The sequence below is a fragment of the Rattus norvegicus genome, chromosome 6 (assembly GCF_036323735.1).
Source record: "Rattus norvegicus strain BN/NHsdMcwi chromosome 6, GRCr8, whole genome shotgun sequence".
Taxonomy (NCBI): Eukaryota; Metazoa; Chordata; class Mammalia; order Rodentia; family Muridae; genus Rattus; species Rattus norvegicus.
In genome coordinates this window covers 14,205,126-14,226,310 of record NC_086024.1, presented here as the reverse complement: position 1 = coordinate 14,226,310, position 21,185 = coordinate 14,205,126, and the positions used below count along the sequence as shown (strand labels likewise).

At 46.5% G+C, this 21,185-nt stretch overlaps 2 long non-coding RNA genes across 7 annotated transcripts; one reads left to right on the top strand and one right to left on the bottom strand.

The window, feature by feature from the left end:
* The first annotated feature begins 468 nt into the window (after window positions 1-468).
* Window positions 469-8,353, top strand: LOC102551445 (uncharacterized). Of its 2 annotated transcripts, XR_005505649.2 has the most exons (4): window positions 469-887; window positions 4,358-4,444; window positions 7,778-7,875; window positions 7,960-8,353. It is a non-coding gene; the product is annotated as an uncharacterized LOC102551445 (long non-coding RNA). The 2 variants fall into 2 exon arrangements; XR_592874.4 differs by lacking the exons at window positions 469-887; window positions 4,358-4,444 and adding an exon at window positions 5,793-6,262.
* Window positions 8,354-10,152: 1,799 nt separating this feature from the next.
* LOC120093190 (uncharacterized) lies at window positions 10,153-21,114 on the bottom strand. 5 transcript variants are annotated; one of them, XR_010052158.1, is made up of 3 exons: window positions 20,121-21,073; window positions 11,738-17,195; window positions 10,153-11,414 (listed from the first exon to the last, which is right to left on the bottom strand). It is a non-coding gene; the product is annotated as an uncharacterized LOC120093190 (long non-coding RNA). The 5 variants fall into 5 exon arrangements; XR_005486274.2 differs by lacking the exon at window positions 10,153-11,414 and having other exon boundaries at window positions 16,639-16,945; window positions 17,061-17,195; window positions 20,121-21,114; XR_010052157.1 differs by lacking the exon at window positions 10,153-11,414 and having other exon boundaries at window positions 16,639-16,945; window positions 17,061-17,198.
* Window positions 21,115-21,185: the final 71 nt, after the last annotated feature.

Here is a 21,185-nt window from a genome sequence, read left to right as displayed (position 1 = left end):
CTGACTTGGAACTCAGAGATCTCCTTGCCTCAGTCTCCTGGGATTAAAGGAATGTACTACCTTGCCTGGGCCTAAACTTTTCATGGCCACTGTGTCTCAAGATCTCCATGCCAAGATCCAGGTCAGAAACTTGTGTCTTCCAGCCTCAAGATCTGGATCCCAAGTGTGCCCTTCAATTCTGGGTTGTAGTTCATTCCATAGCTGAAGCTCCTGACACACAGAAAACAGGGCCTCTTTTAAAACATACTGTACAAAATGTAAACAAACAATTTTTGTCAATCACTTAGAGTGGTGATTGGTTTTAGATATCAGCTTGACTGAATTGACAGACATCACTAGACAGAGTGGCTTTATTTCTGTGTGCTGGTCAGACTGTTTCCCAAGGACACTGACTTTGAACTTACTAGATGAAGGAAGATCTCCACGTGATGTGAGTGAGTGCTGCCCAGTTGTTTAGAGGCACTGAATAGAACAAAAGGGTAAAGGAAAGGGAATACTCTGTGCTCTGGAACTGGAACAGACCCTTTATGCTGCCCTCAGATGCTATACTCCAGAGTCTCTGCCCTTGGAATTCTGGGACTTCCATCCTTTTGCTCTCCAGCTTCTCAGGAATTCTGGGGCCTTTGTATTTAGAGTGAGGCATGTTTCCAGCTTCCCCGGTTGTCTGGGTTGTAGATGGACTATTGCAGGGCAGCCTCCATAATTGCATGAACCAATTCCTGTGATAAATGCCCTGTCTGCCTATCTGCCTGCCTGTCTATATAGCTTATCAAGGTGTCAATCATATCGGCTGTTTCTCTGGAGAGACCGGACAATTAAAAACAGTAATAATGGAAGAGTGTTTCAAGTAATACGATGTATAAATTGAAATGAAAGACCAAGCAAAGGTAGGAGCAGTCATTATAATCTAGTATTTAAATAAGAAAACTCTTGTGGTTAATATTACTCTGTGGTTAATATACTACTTGGACCACAGAGTTCCCAAATAAGAGACACAAAAACCTCTGCATTTATAATAAAACTTATAGAGCTGGGCAGATATCAACTCTCTAGGCTATTTTGTCTACTTCCCTGTCAGTAATCCTGAGATGTCACTTGCCATGTCGTGTGGGGGCCGATTTTGCTCCAACAGGCCAGCCCTCATGGCCATGCACTTGATCCAACTACCCTGTGGCAACTTCTTCCTTCTCCTCCCCTCCTCTTCCTTTCATGGAAGCTCGGAGACTCCACCCCCACTCTTCTGCCCATTCCCGGCTGTAGGCTTCTTTAGTAACCAATCAGGGATTACTGAGGGGGTGGAAGTTTACACAACAAAAGCTGGTAAACACGAGGATTTGTTCGTCTTGGAGTAATCAGATCTTGGGTTACAGACGAACAGCGCCAGGCTAACCCCCCTCCATTTTCTGTAGATTGGGACAAATTCCTATTCTTTAATGTTGAAACTAGCTACAGGAACCACTTACCTGGTGCGTGTTACACGTTAAGATGGCAACCTCTTGTTTTCTCTTCAGTGTTAAGGATTGAACCTACGACATCATGGTTATTGCCTGACAATCATCGCATTCCCAGCCCTTAAGTTATCAACCAAGTTAGAGTAACTTTATGTGAAATTAGGTCTGTTCCAAGTCTAGAAATTTTGTCTATACTGCAGCTGAATAAAACAAAGAGGTTGTTCATGCCACTCTTGAGCCTTAAAGTTTGATTTAGTTTGCCCTGGCCAGGTAATAAGAGTGAACCATGAAAGCCAACAGGAATTGATGAAAATTACCCCGGAGGCTGCTCTCGCTCACACCCAAGCAGCATTGACTTGGGTTCCATCTCTGTTGCGTTGGAAAGCCCTGGCCTTGTGAATCCCTCCCCGACTCTGGATTCAATGTTTTTACTGCTTGAGGCCTGACATCAGCTATTCTTCCTTCTCAGGATTATTGAGATTAACTTTCCCCACTTTAATATGACCTTATGTGTGCATATAACCTTCAGAGTGACTTTGAGAATGGCCATCTGCTTGTGCAAACACCACCAACAGGCTTGAATCAGAAATGACGTTTCAGTGACTTGGCTGAGTCTTCTAGTCACTGCCTGTGCTCACCTCACCGCGTTTGAGCAATCGTGACAGCTCGACTTGTTAGCAAGTGTGTTGACACCAGTTACAGTTTGTTTTCCTCCTCACACCCTCACCCTGGATGCTGTTGAAGGGTTCTTTTGGAAACCAGAATCTAATCAAAGCAGAACAACATATGTACTTGTTCCTTGCCTTGTGGCGCAACTTCATAGTAAAGAAGGCGATGGGACAGAGTTGTGTTGAGCTCAACTGTAATGAGTAAGGATCTGGTTAGCATTTACAGGAGACTGTCTGAGGGTTCACTGCTCTGAAGAGACACCATGACCAAGGCAACTTTTATAAAGGACAACACTTACCCGGGTCTGGCTTATGGTTTCAGAGGTTCAGTTCATTATCATCATGGAGGGAAGCATGGCAGCATCCAGGCGGACATGGTGCTGGATGAACCAAAAGTTCTACATTTTGATCTAAAGCAGCCAAGAGGAGACTGTCATCTGCAGGCAGCCAAGAGGAGGGCCTCTTCCACAGTGGGCGGAGCCTGAGAAGAGGAGCCTTAAAGCCTACACGGTGACACACCCCCTCCAACAAGGCCACACCGCCAAATAGCGCCACTTCCCACCGGCTATATTCAAACCGCCACAGTGGTTTTTAGGGAGGAAGGGATGAGATCAGTTGGAGTTAGTCTCTGACCAGCTGCCATGCTGGACTTTGAATGAAGAACAGTATACATGTTGCATAGCCTACCTGTGTTGACTGACCCTCGTTAAGAATGAGTGGAAATCTGAACGAATCTGAGCAAAGTAGTGGGGTCCAAAGAACTCGCGTCCATTTGTCCTTTTAAAATTAGATTCTACTATTAAAATGTGATATTTATTAATATGGTTAGCTTAATTTGAAGTGCAAGATATAAAAGGGCATGCATTAGAAATTCTGTCAGCTCCGGAGTTCCTTATCTATATTCTTACACACACTTGTAGTCTCCAATCTATCTTCCTCCTTGAGATTCTTTCCGGAGAATAGGCTATGTCGTCTCCAACAGTACGTATCTATAAAGCCTGCAATTCCATTGACTGAAACATGTACCATGATTGTAGTCCCACAAAGACATTTCTTTTTAAAGCCCTACCAAGTAAATTATGAGGTGCTGTGTATTATGCAATACTTTCTGATTTCAGAAACACAAAGATGGTGAAAATATGTGCATATTATAATTAATGAAATATGCTGTATATTCTTTTCTCCCAATATTGTGGTTCCAGGCCATACTCATGTCGACAGTATATTTTGAGCATGTTCCATATTATTGCTGAAGGTATTTTTATCCTCTTCTAGTTGTGTACTTTCCACAGCAGAGCACGAGTGTAGTCAAAGTTAAAGGGAGGGAGCGAAGACTGGGATAGGATGACTGTGTAGTCAGTCAAAGTTAAAGGGAGGGAGCGAAGACTGGGATAGGATGACTGTGTAGTCAGTCAAAGTTAAAGGGAGGGAGCGAAGACTGGGATAGGATGACTGTGTAGTCAGTCAAAGTTAAAGGGAGGGAGCAAAGACTGGGATAGGATGACTGTGTAGTCAGTCAAAGTTAAAGGGAGGGAGCGAAGACTGGGATAGGATGACTGTGTAGTCAGTCAAAGTTAAAGGGAGGGAGCAAAGACTGGGATAGGATGACTGTGTAGTCAGTCAAAGTTAAAGGCAGGTGGGGGAGGAGCCAAGGCTGGGAAAGGATACCTTTTGGTAAAGACTTCAGAAAAACTGCACGTGGGGGTAAAAGCACAGTAATCCTTAGTTGGCGATCAGGAAGACAGACCCAAGTTTAACCGGGAGGAAAAAAAAGATCAAAGTAACAGCTACACAATTTATAGGTGATTCTGACTCAGAATCTAAACAGATACAAAACGCGGCTCTAAAGCAAAGGTCTGGTGTGAGAACAATCACAGTTGGAAATTGTGTTCATGAAATAAGGAAGAAATGAAGCGGGAAATGAAAATACGGTAACATATTTTCAACCGTGTAGCTTCCACAAAACACAAAGTTTCCCATCCACAACAGGATGTAGAACAGTTCTCAACCTGTGGGTTATGACCCCTTTGGAGTCAAACAACCCCTTGACAGGGCTAAGATCAATGGAAGAGTCAGATGTTTACATTATAATTCATAATAGTAGCGAAATTACGGTTACAAAGTAGCAATGAAAATACTTTTCTGGTTCGGGGTCACCAACTGTACTAAAGGGTCACCGTGGTAGGACGGACGAGAACCACTGGACATCATTGCTTCCTTTTTTTTTTTAATTTAAAGGAAAATGTGTGATTAGAAGAAGCAGAATAGCAACTGGAGAGATCCTTCAGCAGCTACAAGCACTTGCTGCTCTTCTAGAGGACCCAGGTTTGATTCCCCCTGTCCACATGACAATTCACAACCACCTGTAACTCCAGTTCCAAGGACTCTGACACCCTCTTCTGGCTTCTCTGGGTCCCAGGCATGCATGTGGTACACAGATGTGCATGCGGGGAAAACACTCAAACACAGAAAACAAAAATAAATCTCAAAGAAAAATCAGAACAGGTTTGCCAGAAAATGGTGTCAATAGTAGGTCAGGGCAGGTAGCAAAAGGCTGCAGGTATGAATGCTTTGTGTCCACACCCCTTCACCATCTCTCTTAGCAACCTATGAGAACAAGCTGTCACAAGGTGCTGAACAAAAGATTTAAGTCCCATTTCTGACAACACTTAGTTACCTCAGGCTGCTCTTATCCACCCCCACCCCCACCCCTTCTCTCTCACCTTCTTTAAAATGATGTGCTTGCACCAGGCAGTGATGGCGCATAGTTCCAGCCTTTAGGAGGCAAATGTATGTGTATCTCTCTGAGTTCTAGACCAGCCTGGTCTACAGAGTGAGTTCCAGGACAGCCAGGGCTATACAGTGGAACCCTGTCTTAAAAATAAATTAATTAATTTAATTTAATTAAAATAAGGAATGTTTATTGTTCTGTTGGTTGTTTTTTGTTGTTTTTTGTTTTGTTTTGAGATGGGACTTCACCCTGTAGTTCAGGCTAACTAGGAACTTACTACATAGCCCAGGGTGGCCTCAAACTCATGGTAACTCTCCCATCAGATTCCTGGGCATTGGGGTTATGAATATGGGCTACCACACCCATCTATACATTGGTTCTTAAGTAATTTCCAGCCAATTATCTTTGACTCCAATCTGACAAGTCAAGTTGAATCTGGAAGGTTTGGGTTCGTTGGTGTTGGCAATATTTTGGTGGAAGTGATGAATTGGGGTTAGGTTCTATCCGATGATGACATTTGGGGCCTCACCATTGAGGCAGAGCAGAGCTGCCACCGAGCTAAGCCATTCCCGGATTTCTGAGTCTGGGAACCATATGATATATGCTGACAGCTTTGTAAATCATGAGGGCTTGGGGTGAATCTATTCACAGCAACAGAAGACTAACACACAAACACTTAAAGGGACCTTGACAAAACTCAGTGTATCCCAAAGACCATCAGGTGGGCACTGGAATTGGAAGTCCTATTGTTTGCGTGTGCTGGTTTGATTGAGAATGGTCCCCACAGGCCATGTTTGAATGCTTTGTACCCAGGTGGCAGAACTGTTTGGGAAGGATTAGGAGGTGTAGTCTTGTTGGAGGAAGTGTATCTCTGGGGACTCAGCTTTGAGGTTTCAAAAGCGTTAACCGTTCCCAGTTGGCTCTCTCTGCCTGGTGCTTGTGGGAAAAGGTCCGAGCTCTCAGCTACTGTTGCAGGAGCATGATGTCTTACCACAGCAACAGAAAGGTAATTAGGATGGTGGAGTGTGCACTTGAGGTGTCTTGTATGGGATGAGGATCCCAGTGTGTGTACATGAGACTTGTATGAAGGGCAGGCCTGCTGTGTGACAATGGCAGGCAAAGTGCTAGGAGAAGAATGTTGGGGGCCTCATTTCAGAGTCATTGTCTAACAGTCATAACTGACCCACATGAAAAGGACATTCTTAGGGAGAGTTCACAGATGAGTCTTGAAGGAAACTTCATAGCGCTTGGCAGTGTTGCTGCTGGGAAGCCCATGTGGAGAATGAAAGGCTAGTGCCCTCAGGACATATGAGGGGATTTTTTTTTTTTTTTTTGTCACCTGGTTGGAATGAAGTTTTATGACACTTAACCTGCATTTTGGAGTGGATCACAGATGAGCTTTCTCTTGAAATGTAACTAAATGTTCCCTCTATATTAAACTGCAAATTACAGACGTTTCGGCTCTCTGCCCAGTATTGAGTTCTGAACAATGGGATGACAGCTGTCATCTTGGAGGGATGACATTTTTCACAAAGCTGCTATTTACCTCTGCACTGGTCTCTAAAGTTTTCAATGCCTTCAGCAGCCTCCTTGGCTGAGAGCTGCGGTGTGAGTAGGTGGCAGTGGGGGCTCACTCTTTTGTTGGACAAAAAATGCTGGCACTCAGAGACCTTAAGTGGTTCACTCCAGTTCACACAGCTGGTGACTGATCAGGCAGGGACTTGGAACTTGGCTCCTATCCCTGCTCTAAGAGAAATAGCATAATGAAATCGAGCCGTAGGTGAGCACATGTGGGTGGGAGGCGACCAGAGGAGCCTTTGATTAACTTCAAAGTGCTGAAGAGGAAGCCAGCCTTCACAGGCATCCTCAAAACCTTTCCCAAACCGAGTCTCTTCGTTTCCTCTTCTCAACCTTATTCATTAACGCAAGGAGCAAGTTACTATTTGCTTGATCTGAAATTGGTTAGTTGGACAGTTTCCCTTCTAGGCAAAGGACAATTACTACCTGAAGAATATAGGAGATGGCTAGAAGGAAGCATAATTCCCCCAAACCGTGGGATGTAAGAGAAATGGGTAACGATTCTCAGGAAACTTGGGGATTTAAACACTATGTTTTTGTGATATTCTGTCCGCATAACTTTTTTACTTAAAAGCTTATCTGCTGCTCACTGACATGCTTTTTTGGAAGGGCTGGAGGGAAGGGGAACTCTGGCTTTCTTCCCAGATATTCTATACCTGAGACTTCCTGGCCCAGTATAAACAGGAGGATTATGCGTTTTCCAGAGGGGATGAGCTGGGGCTTAGACAGAGTCAAAAGCAAGACCCTTTGCCAAGGTAACCTTTGCTCATACCTGTGCTGGTCACCAAACCTGGGCAGCAATAAGCCCCACACTTTAGAAAGGTTGATTCTCTTTCTTTGGTGACCAGTAGTCCCAGAGGGGACCAATGAGAGCTGTAATGAGCGCCATGAAGGCTGTGGCTCTGACCCTTCAGAGGAGCATTACTACCTAAACTGTCCCGGTTCGTCACGAGACCCAGGGGTTCCGATGTGCATCTACCATCCATTGGCAAAGAACAGCCAAAGCGCAAACCGATATTTCTCATCCATTCTTTGATCCTGTTCTGGAGACGTTTCTGGATTCCAATAGATGGTAGCAATCCCTAACGTAGGAAACAGGTCCATTGAGTCAAATAGATGATGTGGCCTCTACTTCCATTGCTCCCTGGCTGTTGGCTCTGCTGAGCCTTTGTTTAATGTATACCATTAGCCTTGTTGTGGGACAGTGGTTCTCATCCCCCTAATGCTGTGATCCTTTAATGCAGTTCCTTAGGTTGTGTTGACTCCCGGCCACAAAATTATGTTGTTGCTACTTCATAAATGTAATTTTTCTGTTGTTATTCATTGTAATGCAAATATTGATTATGCAGGATATTGATACACGAGCCTGTGAAAAGATCATTTGACCCCGAGGGATCCGCCCCGCAGATTGAGAACCACCATTTTAGGAGGCCTTTACTGGACTCAAGTGAGACTTGTCTTCTCTGTTTAATATGGGCTCTAGCTCAGGCATTAATTCTTTGTTCCCACACTCCTGTCCTATCTCTCGCAGGTCTCCCAGCTACGTGAGTTGTCTGGGCAGATTCATCAGAGCATGTCCATCTTCCAAATGTGATCTTTTTCTGATGGAGGCCCAAAAGCCCACAGAGAGGGTTCCTGCATCATATCCACAAGCTTCCAGTCACTTGGACAGAATACCTGAGATAATTTACAACTGTGGGGGTCAGTCCTCCCCTTCCACGAAGTTGGTCCCCAGGATCCAATTCTGACCATCAGTCTGACAGCAAGCACCCTTACCACTGAGCCATCCCACCAGCTCAGTCTACAGTGTTTTCAAGTGCCCTTAGAACCACTACCAAATCAAACTCTACTATCCTGGATTATAAAGTAAGCCTCGATTTATATTTAAAATACGTAATAAAATATATGACCACGCTGCTCAATAACAGAAAGATATCTGGGACTTTCTCCCTCCAAACTTGGATCTCTCTCCCTCTCTCTCTCTCTCTCTCTCTCTCTCTCTCTCTCTCTCTCTCTCTCTCTCTCTCTCTCTCCCCCCATTTGTAAATAATCCTTGGATCAGAGAAGATATGTCAAGGGATATTTTAGGACCACATGAAAATTACAGAACTAAAGCAGCCGCCAGGGGACTTTTCAACCCTAAATGCTTACATTTGAAGAAGAGGCAAAGCACTAACGACACAAACAACACTACATCCAGATCATTCAAAAGCATCGATGGGAAAAATATCGATGCAAAAAAGTCCAACGAAATACTGGTAAATTAGATACAGAGCTATATAAAAATCAATAAGATCTTATTACCAGGCGGAGTTGTGGCGTTTATTCCGTGAAAACAACGCCTGTCCAGTGTTTTAAAAGCGATCAATGTGATATACTATTATAATCACATCTCTTTCTCTGTGGCTCCGTGTGTATGGGTGTTTAGCCTCAGCTGCACAGGACAGCCGGCAAACCATGTTAGTTCTCTTGTTTTAATTTTCACTGTCGTACGGGTTCCTTGAATTTCCCCCTCACAGCCCTGAGTGTTTTAGCGGGGACAAGCAGGGTGTGTGATTACCCAGACCTCAGCTTGTGGCTGTTCTTAGTGCGATGCTGGGCCCCAAGAAAACCCCTTTGTGTTCCATGAGTCATCCCAGGGGAAGAAGTTGCTGTCTACTGGTGACAAAGGGATTAGAACAAAATGTTCCCTAGGGAGGGCATTTCTTGAGAATTACTTGTGCCATGTACTGTTTCTACCCATAATTCCACAGCCTTGTCCTTCTGTACAGTGTGCATGCGACTGGACTGAAGCCCATGAAGAGACTTCCTAGTTTTACTCAGGATTCCACAGCAAAGTCCCTGAGCATCCAAACTGAATCCGTCCTGCACACTGGGCTACGCCTGTCATTGTGTTACCCAGGTGACAGTGCTGAAGAGTCCCTGTGGGACACATCAGCTAAGCACACGCTAAGGACACGTTCTTTCCATCCTTTTGTATACCCAGTGTTTATGGGAGCCTACTGTGTACTGAAGATAACAGAGATATACCAAGGAATGAGGCACACAGCCCCCAGTTAGGGAGCTTGCTGGCCGTGGGAGAGCACCTCAGACCACCTCAGGCTGGGGAGGCATCAAGCACAGAGACTTATTAGATCTGGGTTCTGCTCCAGCGTCAGGAGGATTGGCTTCCTGTTGGCTGAGTCAAGATTTGAGGTGAGGGCTGGAGAGATGGCTCCGTGGTTAAGAGCACTGACTGCTCTTCCAGAGGTCCTGAGTTCAATTCCCAGCAAACACACAACCATCTGTAATGAGATCCGATGCCTTCCTCTGGTATGTCTGGAGACAGTGACAGTGTACTCACATACATAAAATAAATAAATCTTAAAAAGAAATTGAAGTGACACTGGACTTCACCCGAGAAAAAGCAGAGCAAAACCTGTACACTCATGTGCATGCGTGCATGCATGTGTGGATGTGTCCTTTGGTCTCTTCTAAAGACAATGGCACTGAGGTAGGGGCCCAGTGGTAGTGGGTCAGATGAGGACTTGGATTCAGACTGCTCACACCCACAGAAAGCCTGGCGTGGCTGTGAGCTCCAGGGTTACTGAGACAATTAAATAAAATGGGGAGTAGAAGAAAAAAGTACCAGATGTTAACCTTAACCCTTGCCCTCCTCGTGTGCATGCACCTACATGCATGGACACACATCTGCACTCAAGAAAGAAAAAACTTTAACGCCACCTTTCAATAGGGGTCCCATGCAGATGCTTTATTTAACTCTGACCCCTCCTTAGGAACCTAAGTAGCAGTGTTGAATCACATTTTTCTCACCTGACCTCTGATGGGTGGGAAGTCAATTCTATCTCAGTCACTTTGCTGGGACAGAATGACTGGAAAATGCAGGTCCCGGAGGAAAGGGGCTGTCTCATGAACAGGGATTCAGTCCGTCAAGGCTGCAGGCCTATAATGCAGCTGCTCACACTATGTCCACCTTCCAGAGGCGGAGAGAGGAATTCAGATGCACAGCTCACTTCCTTTAACTTCAGCACACGCAGGCCAGGATGCAGCAGAAAGTGAAAAGCATCAGTTCTCACCCACAGGACGGTGAGATGTTCACAGAGGCCCAGAGTCCAGGCAGTTCCTGAGGACATTGCTGACATAGACAGGCATGGCAGAGAAAGACACCTCAGGGTCTAGAGGTCTTTGAGGCCCATTCATTGAGACATAGGTGCTGCCAGCTCTCCACAAAAACATTAGGTATTCTCGACAGCTGCGTTATCTTTCTGGATCATTCTACCGGGGATAACCCTTAGGGCTACTCCTCTTTAATGTTCTAACTTGTATCAGAAAACTAGTGGCTCATTGGATTACCCCCCCCCTTTAAATGAACTTTGCAGGATGAGCAAGATGGCTCAGTAGGTAGACGCTTGCTCCTGATCCTGATTAATAGTTAGATCCTTGAGACCCACATGAGAAAAGAACTGGCTACTGAGAGCTGTCCTCTGACTCCAACATGTACTAAATAAATGTTAACAAAAGGATTTAAAAGGTTAAAACGTGCAGTAATAGGCTTGTCATGGCACCTTCATATACATGGGTTCATTATAGTTTGCGTCCATCTCTGTCGCCTTTCTAATTCCCTTTCTCCTTCTGGTTACACCTTCCCAGCTTTCCTATTTCATGCTACCCATACCCTGTTCCTCACCTCTCCTAAGTCTCCTCCCCTCGCTTGCACACACACACACACACACACACACACACACACACACACACACACACACACCCCACTGACTAAAGCCTTTTCAAGTCTCAAGTCTCATGCAGTGAGTGGGAAATCTGTCCACCCGAATGCTCTCATCCTCTTGTCCAGGTCCAGTTTCCACCTCTACTTTTCCAGAGGGCCTTTCCTTGTCGCTGGAGGCCAAGGGGCGCTGTCTCCTCTTCCTTCAAACTCACAGCACCTCATGGTCTTGTGCTTCAGCTTCTCAGTGCTCAGTACTGTGCCTACCGAATAGATAATGATGCGTTTAAGAGAAAGGACAACGGAGAAAAACAAAAGAAACTGAGGAGGAGAAGCCACAGGGAGGTAGGGGAAAAAATCAGGGAGAGCTCAGGTGTCATGGAAACCAGGGAGAAAGAATTCTGGGGGGAGGGGACCGTGCATCCTCCGACACAGAGCACAGTTCAGTCAGGTAGAGACTACAAACCAGTGCTGAGGATGGTGAGAATGGAAGGCAGTCCAGTGAGCAAGGTGGGAGGGCTGAGGAAGGAGGGGGAGGAGGTGGCAGCCGAGAAACATGAAGTGAAGAAGGGTTAAAACATTGCACCTTCAGTAGGCGGAAGCTTCTGCATTGCGAAGGCACAATACAAAGGTAAGAGGTTCAAGGCAGCGTGGAGGCCTGGATGAGGGCCAGGGCAGCTTCATTACACAGTGAGACTACATCAAAGGAGAGCGCATCTTGAGATGGGGACTGATGGGGGTCTCTTAGTCCGGGTTCCTATTCCTGCACAAACATCGTGACCAAAAAGCAAGTTGATGAGGAAAGGGTTTATTCAGCTTACACTTCCACATTGCTGTTCATCACCAAAGGAAGTCAGGACAGGAACTCAAGCAGGTCAGGAAGCAGGAGCTGATGCAGAGGCCTTGGAGGGATGTAACTTACTGGCTTGTTTCCCCAGCTTGCTCAGCTTGCTCTCTTATAGAACCCTGGACCACCATCCCAGGAACGGCACCACCCACAATGGGCTGGGCCCTCCCACCCTTGATCACTAATGAGAAAATGCCTTACAGCTGGGTCTCATGAAGGCATTTCCTTAAGGGAGGCTCCTTTTGCTGTGATAACTCCGCTTGTGTCCAGTTGACACACAAAACCAGCCAGTACAGGAGGAAAGAGAGGTTACTGGAGTCCATGAGACATAAGATCAGAAAGGAGGGGAACAGAAGTGGGGAGGGAAGGAAAATGGGAGGAGTGAATATAAGAACATAAAAGGTGAGGAAAGAAGGAACAGCTAGAAAATGCTCTGGTAAAACCCCTCATGGTATACGTGCACTTTTTAAAAATTATTTAAAAATATAGGAAAGATGGATGGTGGGACTTACTGATAGGAAAGTGCTACTAGAGGGTGGCCAGATGCTAAAGAAAACAATGGGGACCACAGAGTGGAGCCCCTAAGAAGCAGAGCTAGGTGGCTCACATGCAGATAGAGGCCAGAGCTGAAGGGACTTGCTCCCATGACAACTGGTGAGACAAGGTTGGGCGGCTTGCCCTTCCTTCCTAGGTAGCTCGTTGGTGAGGGGTCCAGCTGGTGACCAGCTTCTGTCATGCATGTGTTTCATAAAGAACAAACACTGAGCATTCCTGACTGTCCATTCCTCACACCTGGGTATGGGTAACTCTCTGTCCATTTCTTATGAATCCCTCCTCCCGTCAGGAGCTGACTTACCACCCCCAGAAATGTGCAGGGTGAGTCTTTGTAATATGCCTTGAGGCCCCCAGGATTCCCTTACCTTCTGATTTGAGCTTATTAAACAAATAGACCACAACCCCATGTGTCTCAGTTTTTCCTGAACAAACCATCATGGAATCACCTGTAACACAGTCAAAGCTCCTCCTTTTGAGAAGATTTTATACACACACACACACACACACACACACACACACGCACACACACACGCACACGCGCGCGCACACGCTCCTACCTGGTAGCAGCATCTTGTAATTGTCTCTCACTTGTGATTGGCACGTGGATGAACCCAGTGGCTCCATGTACAATGGTCTTCCCTTTGACCTATCCCTGGGCTTGCTATTCTGTCTATACCATAGGCATATGCCCATAGTATAGATGTCTATGGTATATATGTCTATACCATAGGCAGGATACTTCAATAGACATAACAGACTATTTATGTGTAACACAACAGTCTATACAGTATTATGTCTTCCAGAGAGTGGGGGAGTCACACAGCTTCAATTGAGCTAGAAAAATGAAGCTCCCACCTACCATGTAACTCTCTGACCCTTATGTCAAACCATGTGTTGTCTCTGTATCAATCATTTGTGCCCCCCGACCTGTGTGTGTGTGTGTGTGTGTGTGTGTGTGTGTGTGTGTGTGTGTGTGTGTGTGTGCTGCATTCTTTACTGGATTGTGGGGTGAGCATTAGGCTTTGGAATTCTCCAAATGAGGGTGCTATGGGCCACCCTCATTCTTTCTAAGCTCCTGGCTCAGCTGCCTCTTCCAAAAGCCCCATCGGAGATAAGCAGAACCCTGTCCCTTGTCTACCCTGCTGGCCCCTGTCCTGAGACATTTTGCAGATGCTGGGTAAGAGATAACAGAGTCTCTGAAACCCTCTTTAGATCTATTCCCAAGTCCATTCAGCGCTAGCATGGACTGTGGTGAACTGGGGGGGCTCACAGCAACTAGAGAGAAGCCAGCAAGTGAAGGACAGTGCTCAGTTCACCGGGAGCAGAAACCATTAGATTCCCATAGCATCTGTGCTGGTATCCACCAGAGGGCGCCATGGACTCGTGGAGCCAGGCATGGCATGAAGGCACTGACCAGAGAGGTACTGCCCAGGCTTCCACTAACCTACTGACTTGGTCACTCATTTGAACAAACAATGGAGAATCTGCAAGATTTAGAGCACCCCTTTTCTTTTAAATTTTCCTAGAGCAAAAGTTATCAAAAGATGTCCTTTTGTTTGACTCTTGTTAACCAAACAACTTAAAGAACTGTATCAGTATCATTTTTCTCACAAGAGTCATTCAATTATTACAGTACGCCCAAGATACCCAGGAGTTCCAAAATGAGTCACGCTTGAGCCTCTGAACTTTTAAACTTTTTGGGGGGTGTGAGCGTGGGAGTAGCAGATTAAGGTAGGTATCAAATAGCTATATCATGCAGAGGAGGTATGAGGAAGAAGGTGGTAGAGAGCTCTGGAAGGGGGTTAGAGCTTCACTGAAGTAGGACAGCGATGCCTTGTCTGTGGAGGGTCATGGCCTTTACCAAGGGAAGACCTACCAACAGTGCAGCCCCTGAAACAGAATGGGTGGGTTTAACCAGTTCTGGTGACAGGTTTTATGGTGCGTGGTTTTTTTTTTTTTTTTTTTTTTTTTTTTTTTTTTTTGGTTCTTTTTTTCGGAGCTGGGGACCGAACCCAGGGCCTTGCGCTTCCTAGGTAAGCGCTCTACCACTGAGCTAAATCCCCAGCCCCATGGTGCCTGATTCTTATCACTGATAAACAGCAATATTCCCTGCCCTTGAGCCCTTGTTTATCCTGAAAAGGCAGGTGAGAAAGTAGCAATGGGTCATCAGCTAAATGTCCAGAGTGTGCTAGAGGCATGGTAGCCAGCGGAAGCACCCACTACACTTGTACGGGTGTCAAAAGCCACATCCAACATTGATGTGGCTAGAATGGGAGTGGAGATGCACAAATACAGAGGTTAGGCCAAGCGTGGTGGCACACTCCTTTGCTCCCAGTGTCCAGGGGTCAGAATTTGGAGAATTTCTGTGAGTTCCAGGCCAGGCTAGTGTACACAGGGAGTGCCAGGTCTAGCATGGTGGACCACAGTGAGATCCTGTCTTGAAACACACACACACACACAGAGAGAGAGAGAGAGAGAGAGAGAGAGAGAGAGAGAGAGAGAGAGAGAGAAGAGAGAGAGAGAGAGAGAGAGAGAGAGAGAGAGATTTGTTTGAACCTTTTGATCAACAAAACAGGAACTCCACCAATACCATTAATACCATTGTCCTTTGAGAGTAAATATATCATTATTGTAATATGTCGTATATTTTATTCAAAGAATTATACTGGTATAAGGTCAGTTTAATTTAGAATAAATTAAGACAAGTCCTGATCTTGGATATGCAGAAATGTCACTACTAAGGAACTAAATGTAACTCACATTGTCACCATTAAAAGGTGTGGTATTGTTCCAGCATGGCAATGTTTATTTTATTATTTATTTTTGCAGTAAATTTAACTAGAAGGTTTAAGACTTGGGACTAGATCTCTAACTTTCATTTTCCTTTTTGGCGAGTCAGTCAACTTTTCTACATCTCAGATGCCTCATGCAATGACAATAGAGACAGCAAAGTGTTCTGTCACATCCTGCCGAGAACCACCACCCAAGGGTCCTCGGTTCTGTGCTGTGTGGATGTCTCCTGAGTTTGGTCGTGGTTCCAGGGTGATGTTGAGGGTCTTGGTGCTCTGCAGAATGCCATGTGAAGGAAAGACTAAGGGGGCATGGAGTGGGGGCATTGGTTCTGATAGGAGGTAGGATCCCCATGTTTTCTCTATGTCCACTGGAGGCCAAACAGTTCCAAACTTTCTATGATCATTGCTGGGGCCATGTCCCACCCCTTTATGACACTTATCAGCTGGGCTGTTTGCCCACCAAGGGCAAACAAACATAGTGCTCTGGACCAATTGTCTGAGAGAAATACCAGGGCCACCCACTTAATACTCCAGGGCATTGCCGGTGCAGAGGGCAGAGCTTCTCTTGTAGTTGGGTGAGAGGGTCATGTTACTGATTCCAGCTATCAACGCATGAGCAGCAGAGGCTTATGTCTTCCCCAGCACTCATCACTGCCTGCAGAAGAGCCTCCAGACAGCCCTTGCTCTGTGCCTAGGAAAGTTCAGTTGGCTTGGACCCAGGAGCAAGAGTGATGCTAGGTGGAACAGAGCTCCCACCACCATGCCATGTGTATTTTGTGGAGGTCTTGCCATTTGGGGAGTGCTGATCAGAGTACAGCGGCCAGAAGCACAGTTAAGCTGATCTCAATTAATGCAGGCCGAGTTCTGACGAATAAACACCTCAATGAACTGATCTAGCTCTCTCCTTGGCTGAGTAGGAGCTAGTCAGCAATTATTTTCTCCAGAGTACCCATCTTAGAAGTGTGCGCGAGTGTGTGTGGTGTGTGTGTGTGTGTGTGTGTGTGTGTGTGTGTGTGTGTGTATGTGTACATGTATGTATGTACACCTTCACATGTGTGTTTTCTTGAGGATTGAACTCAGGCCTTCTCATATGTAAAACCAGTCCTCTACTCCTGATTCTTTTACATAACACATACTTAATACCTTTTGGATTAATATGAATATTTAAAAGGTTCTAGACACAGTACAATGTATGAGAAAGAAGCAGATATATGGAATGTTATCTCCATGTGGGATCCTAGCCAGTGGGCTGTCACTCCAAGGAACTATGGGAAGAAGATACCGGGCCATCACTTCCCTGCATCCATTTTTTAATCTTTATGGGGTGATCATTGATCCACCCATCTCCTTGAAAGCTCGAGTGAACGTTGGTCTCTGAGTCACTGCAACAGAGTTCAGGTCAGGGCCAAAATAAGAAGCCAGGGTAGAAGCCAGGTAAAAGCCAGTTTACAGACACGTGAGCCTGAGACAAGGTTGGGAGTGTGCTGGAATGGGTGGGAGCCGGGTGGGGCTGGCTTGGCAAGGCTGCAGATGGTCTTTGTCTTGTGCTGCTGGGTATTCTATTCCCAGACCCAGGTAGCTGAATTCTTTTCAGCAGAGCCTGTGAAAGAAGGATGATAGACCCTGACCAGGGCGACCTTTCCAAGGCCCATTAAGTGTCTATAAATGGCAACAACTGGCACAACAATGGGTGGGGACGGGCGTTATTAACACACCCCTCTAAGGTTCTGGCCCCTCCTTCCTCGAGGCCATCAGCAGACCTGAACAACATCCACAGAAGTTTCGTTCTTGAATAGAGGGCACATTATCTTCAGCAGTGCATCCCTTTGGCACTCTGTTCTGAGGTGAGTCTGCTGGGGAGAAGTTACAGAAAAGAAAAACATCCATTCACTACCCTCCCCAGTCCTCCCACTGCAGTTGGGGATTTAACCCAGGGCGCCCTGAAGCACTAGGTTATACCCAAGTTATACCCCTGACAGCAAGCTGTTTTGAAAAGAATTAATTCTAGAAACTTCTCAAAACCACTGAATGTTCAGTGTCTCTCTCGGAAGCAGTTCAAACATCTGCATGGCCAAGGTGTCTTTTACTGTTAGGTTCCCACCCACCTTCTCTCCTGCTCCTACCTGCTTAAGCTGGGCTGAAGAGCTCTTCCTATGCACTTCAGGGTCTGTTCTCTTGGCCTCCTATGTCTTTCCCTTTCTGCTGCTGAAGTTCTGACTCAAAAGGCCTTGTAGTGATGCCTCCCTCAGTTCCCCCAGGAAAGGGATGCTGCTCCTATTCCGGGAACTGTTGCAACATGGGTTGTACCGCCCTGGGCAGCGTTGCTGCACTGGACCATTAGCACTTTCTGCATGCGCCCCAGCTTGATCGTCTTTGTTACAGTCTTACATCATTTTCTTCCCTCTCCTCTGCCCTTTCTCGAAGGTTACGAAATAACTAGACTATTGTTACAATCCAAAGGGCATTTAACTCAATGTATACACAGTTGCCTTCCTGCCCTTTACATTGTATACAAGGGCTAAGAGGAGGACTGACCAGGCAGTGATTATGATCAGAAGTTTATATTCTAAGCCTTAGCTGGCAAGGGCCTGGAGTCTAAAGCAGGTTATTTTAGACCCACCTCTCCTCTAGGTAAATTTAAGAGTGCTCCCTTATACTGAGCATAGACACTCATGCCTTTGAATCCCAGCCCTTGGGAGGAAGAGGAAAGAAAATCTTTGTGAGTTCAAGGCCAGGGTGGTCTACATAGTGAGTTCCAGGACAGCCAGAACTGCATAGTTAGATCCTGTCTTGAAATCAGTGTGTGCGCACAAGCGAGCATGTGTGTGTGTGTGTGTGTGTGTGTGTGTGTGTGTGTGTGTGTGTGTGTGTCAGGGATTTTGGCAGGCTGGTGTCTCACATATCCATGGTGTCCCTGGGGAATTCTCATGTGACTAAGTTAGGAAGGTGAGAGATTTACTTAGGAACAGGATGTAATGAGTGCAGTGTTTGCATGGAGAACACCCAACTTCTCCCTTTTAATATAAACATTCATCCAATACAATACTGGCGTTTTGTTTGGGCAAGTGTTTTGTATTCCCAATGCAAAAGACCTGTAATTGAAAGTAGACTAATACTGCTCACCCTGGAGCACGGCAGTCTGATTGTGAACCTAAAGAGTCTCTTAAGAGGCAGGTGTTCCCCCTCACTCTCCCCCCTTCCTGTTTTCTTTCACCTTAACCAAGATGCCCAGAGACAATATTGGGAGCTTGCGGCTTCTCTGTTTTAAACAGACTCATATATTTTAAGTCTTTAATGTTTGCTGGTGGAAGCAGGGTGTGGGAGGAGAGGGAGGGGGATAAACTAACTCAAAAGTTCAAATTGAGTGTTTAATTCTAAATTTAGTTCTTGTTTAGTATGCCAAAAAGAAGGGATCTATGTCTATGATTTTCGATTCCAACTCTGTTTGCATGTCAGATAAGGCCCATCAGACAAAATTAGAGAGATATTGGGAAACACAAACTAGTTAAGTTAGGATCTGTAACTCAAGAAGTCCCTGAACTTCTGGATTGCCCAGCAGAGCCTGGACAGGGAAGGGCATTGAAGCAGTCCATTTCTGTGTAAAGCTGTTTTTAAATTCTCTCACTAGTCCTATATGTCTGACAGATTCTTGAGCTTGATTTTATTCTTCTTTTTTTTCTCTTTTATTGGATATTTTTTTATTTACATTTCAAATGTTATCCCCTTTCCCAGTTTCCCCTCCAGGAACACCCTAACCCATCTCCCCTCCCCCTGCTTCTATAAGAGTGCTCCCCCACTCATCCACCCACTCCCTCCACCCACCCACCCTGACATTCTCCTACACCCAGGCATTGAGGTTTGAGAGGGCCAAGGGCTTCTCATCCCATTGATGCCTGACAAGGCCAAACTCTGCTACACATGCGGCTGGAGCCAATGGGTCCATCCCTGTGTACTCTTGGATGGTGGTTTAGTCCCTGGGAGCTGAGTAAAGGAAACTGTACTTTGTGAACTATTTAAAATGATCTAAAATTGGCATGTTCTGCTTGTCCTGGAAATTTATATTAACTTTTATTTTAAAAACATGACTTACATACCATTTTTTAAATGAACTTTTTGACATTCTTTAAACTTAGACTGTATTCCTACCACCACCACCACCATCATCATCATTATTATTATTATTATTATTATTATTATTATTATTATTATTATTATTATTATTATAGCACTGGGCCTGCTTCCTGAACACATAGTCTGGAGAGAAAGTCTCATTTGTGGTTACCTTTTCCTGCATGTCCTTAAAGGAAGTTTAAAATTATTTTTTAAGCGCCAATGATCTTAAGACCGTAATCGTTCCCAAAGGTGCATTTTCGTCAGCATCCATATACCAAGTTATCCCACGTAACAGAACTGGCTCTGAGGCATTAGTAGGCTCCGGGGAGGGGGCGTGACTGCACGCTTAAGCTTTGGGCGGAGATCTGCCTAAACTCAAACCTCTGAACTCTTTTTCTTGGACGGGGGCGGGGTGGGGATTGGGGGACCCGGCTGTATACTGCATTTGATAAGTCGTTCCTGGAGACTGCCTCCTCATCTTTAAACTACAAGGAATGATAATCCTTTTCCACAGAGAGAAAAGTGAACGGGATGCGATTTGTACATTTTTGTCTACACTTATCAGAGTCGCCAGATAAACACTCAGCTTTTCACCATCCCTACGAACAGTCGGACTTCTCTTGGCACTCGGGTGAGGGCGGAGGTTTTCTTTTTCCACTCACACAGTGGGGAGCAGCGGGACCAGCCCCTTCCCGGGCGCAGGCTGGAAGTTCCCGCTGTGCGGCGCCCCGGGCCTGGCACGCTCAACCCGGCCTTCCCAGGTTCCCAGTCCGCTGGACGCAGAGCCATGCCCTGTCGCCCGTCTTCTCGGTCCGGGCCGAGAAAATGCTTCCCTAGCAGCCCAGGGTTGTCTCACGTGACAAGCCGCCGTCGCGGCCGCTTCCAGAGAGTTTAAAGGTTACCGAGGAAATTAGCATAGATAGAGCCACTGGCCCCCAGGAGGGCGCACCCGACTTTCCCGCAGCCCGAAAGCCCGTTGTCAGCGCGCGGACCGAGCCTTGACCCCTTAAGGGACACACACGAGGTCCCGCATACGTAGGAGGAGTCACTTTGAGAAATAAACAGACATTCGAACCAGGGCGGACCGGGGTTCTACCAGTCTTCACTGGTCAACAAGTTCTCGCAACCCGAGCAGATCCGGAACAAATCCCCAGAGGGGAGAGTCTCCCCAAGGGGAAAATAAGAGGAAAATTAGGCTTCAAAACTCACACCCAGAAGGGCTCAGCAGTCCGGGTGTCCCCTCCCCCATCGCGGCACGGTAGAGAATCCCAGGGCAGTGACAAACAGGCCAGCTCTCCGCGGGCGGCTGGTGACCGCCACAGTCCAGGCGGAGTGGGGGAAGGCGCTTAGTCTTCTTGGACATTGCAGCCCCCTCCATTCCTCCAGCCCCAGCAATAAATGACAGTGTTGACCGCAGGGTGCTAGAGAGAAGGGCGGCTCGCCACTCTCCGGGTTCAGACCCGGCTCTCCCGGTGCAGATCCGAGGAGCACAGACTCGGCCTGCGACAGTCGCCCCCGCACCCCCGCGCCGCCACACTCCTGAGTCCCGCGCGGAGTCTTCCCTTAGCTCCCCCGCGCGCCGCCACCAACGGACCGGGCCGGCCCGCTCGCTGCTGTTTTCTGCTCGGCTCACTTTTCCCGTATTGCTCCCCCAACCGGCAAAACTTTCTATTTCCCCAAACAGTGGCGCGCGCGCGCGCGCGTGCACACACACACACACACACACA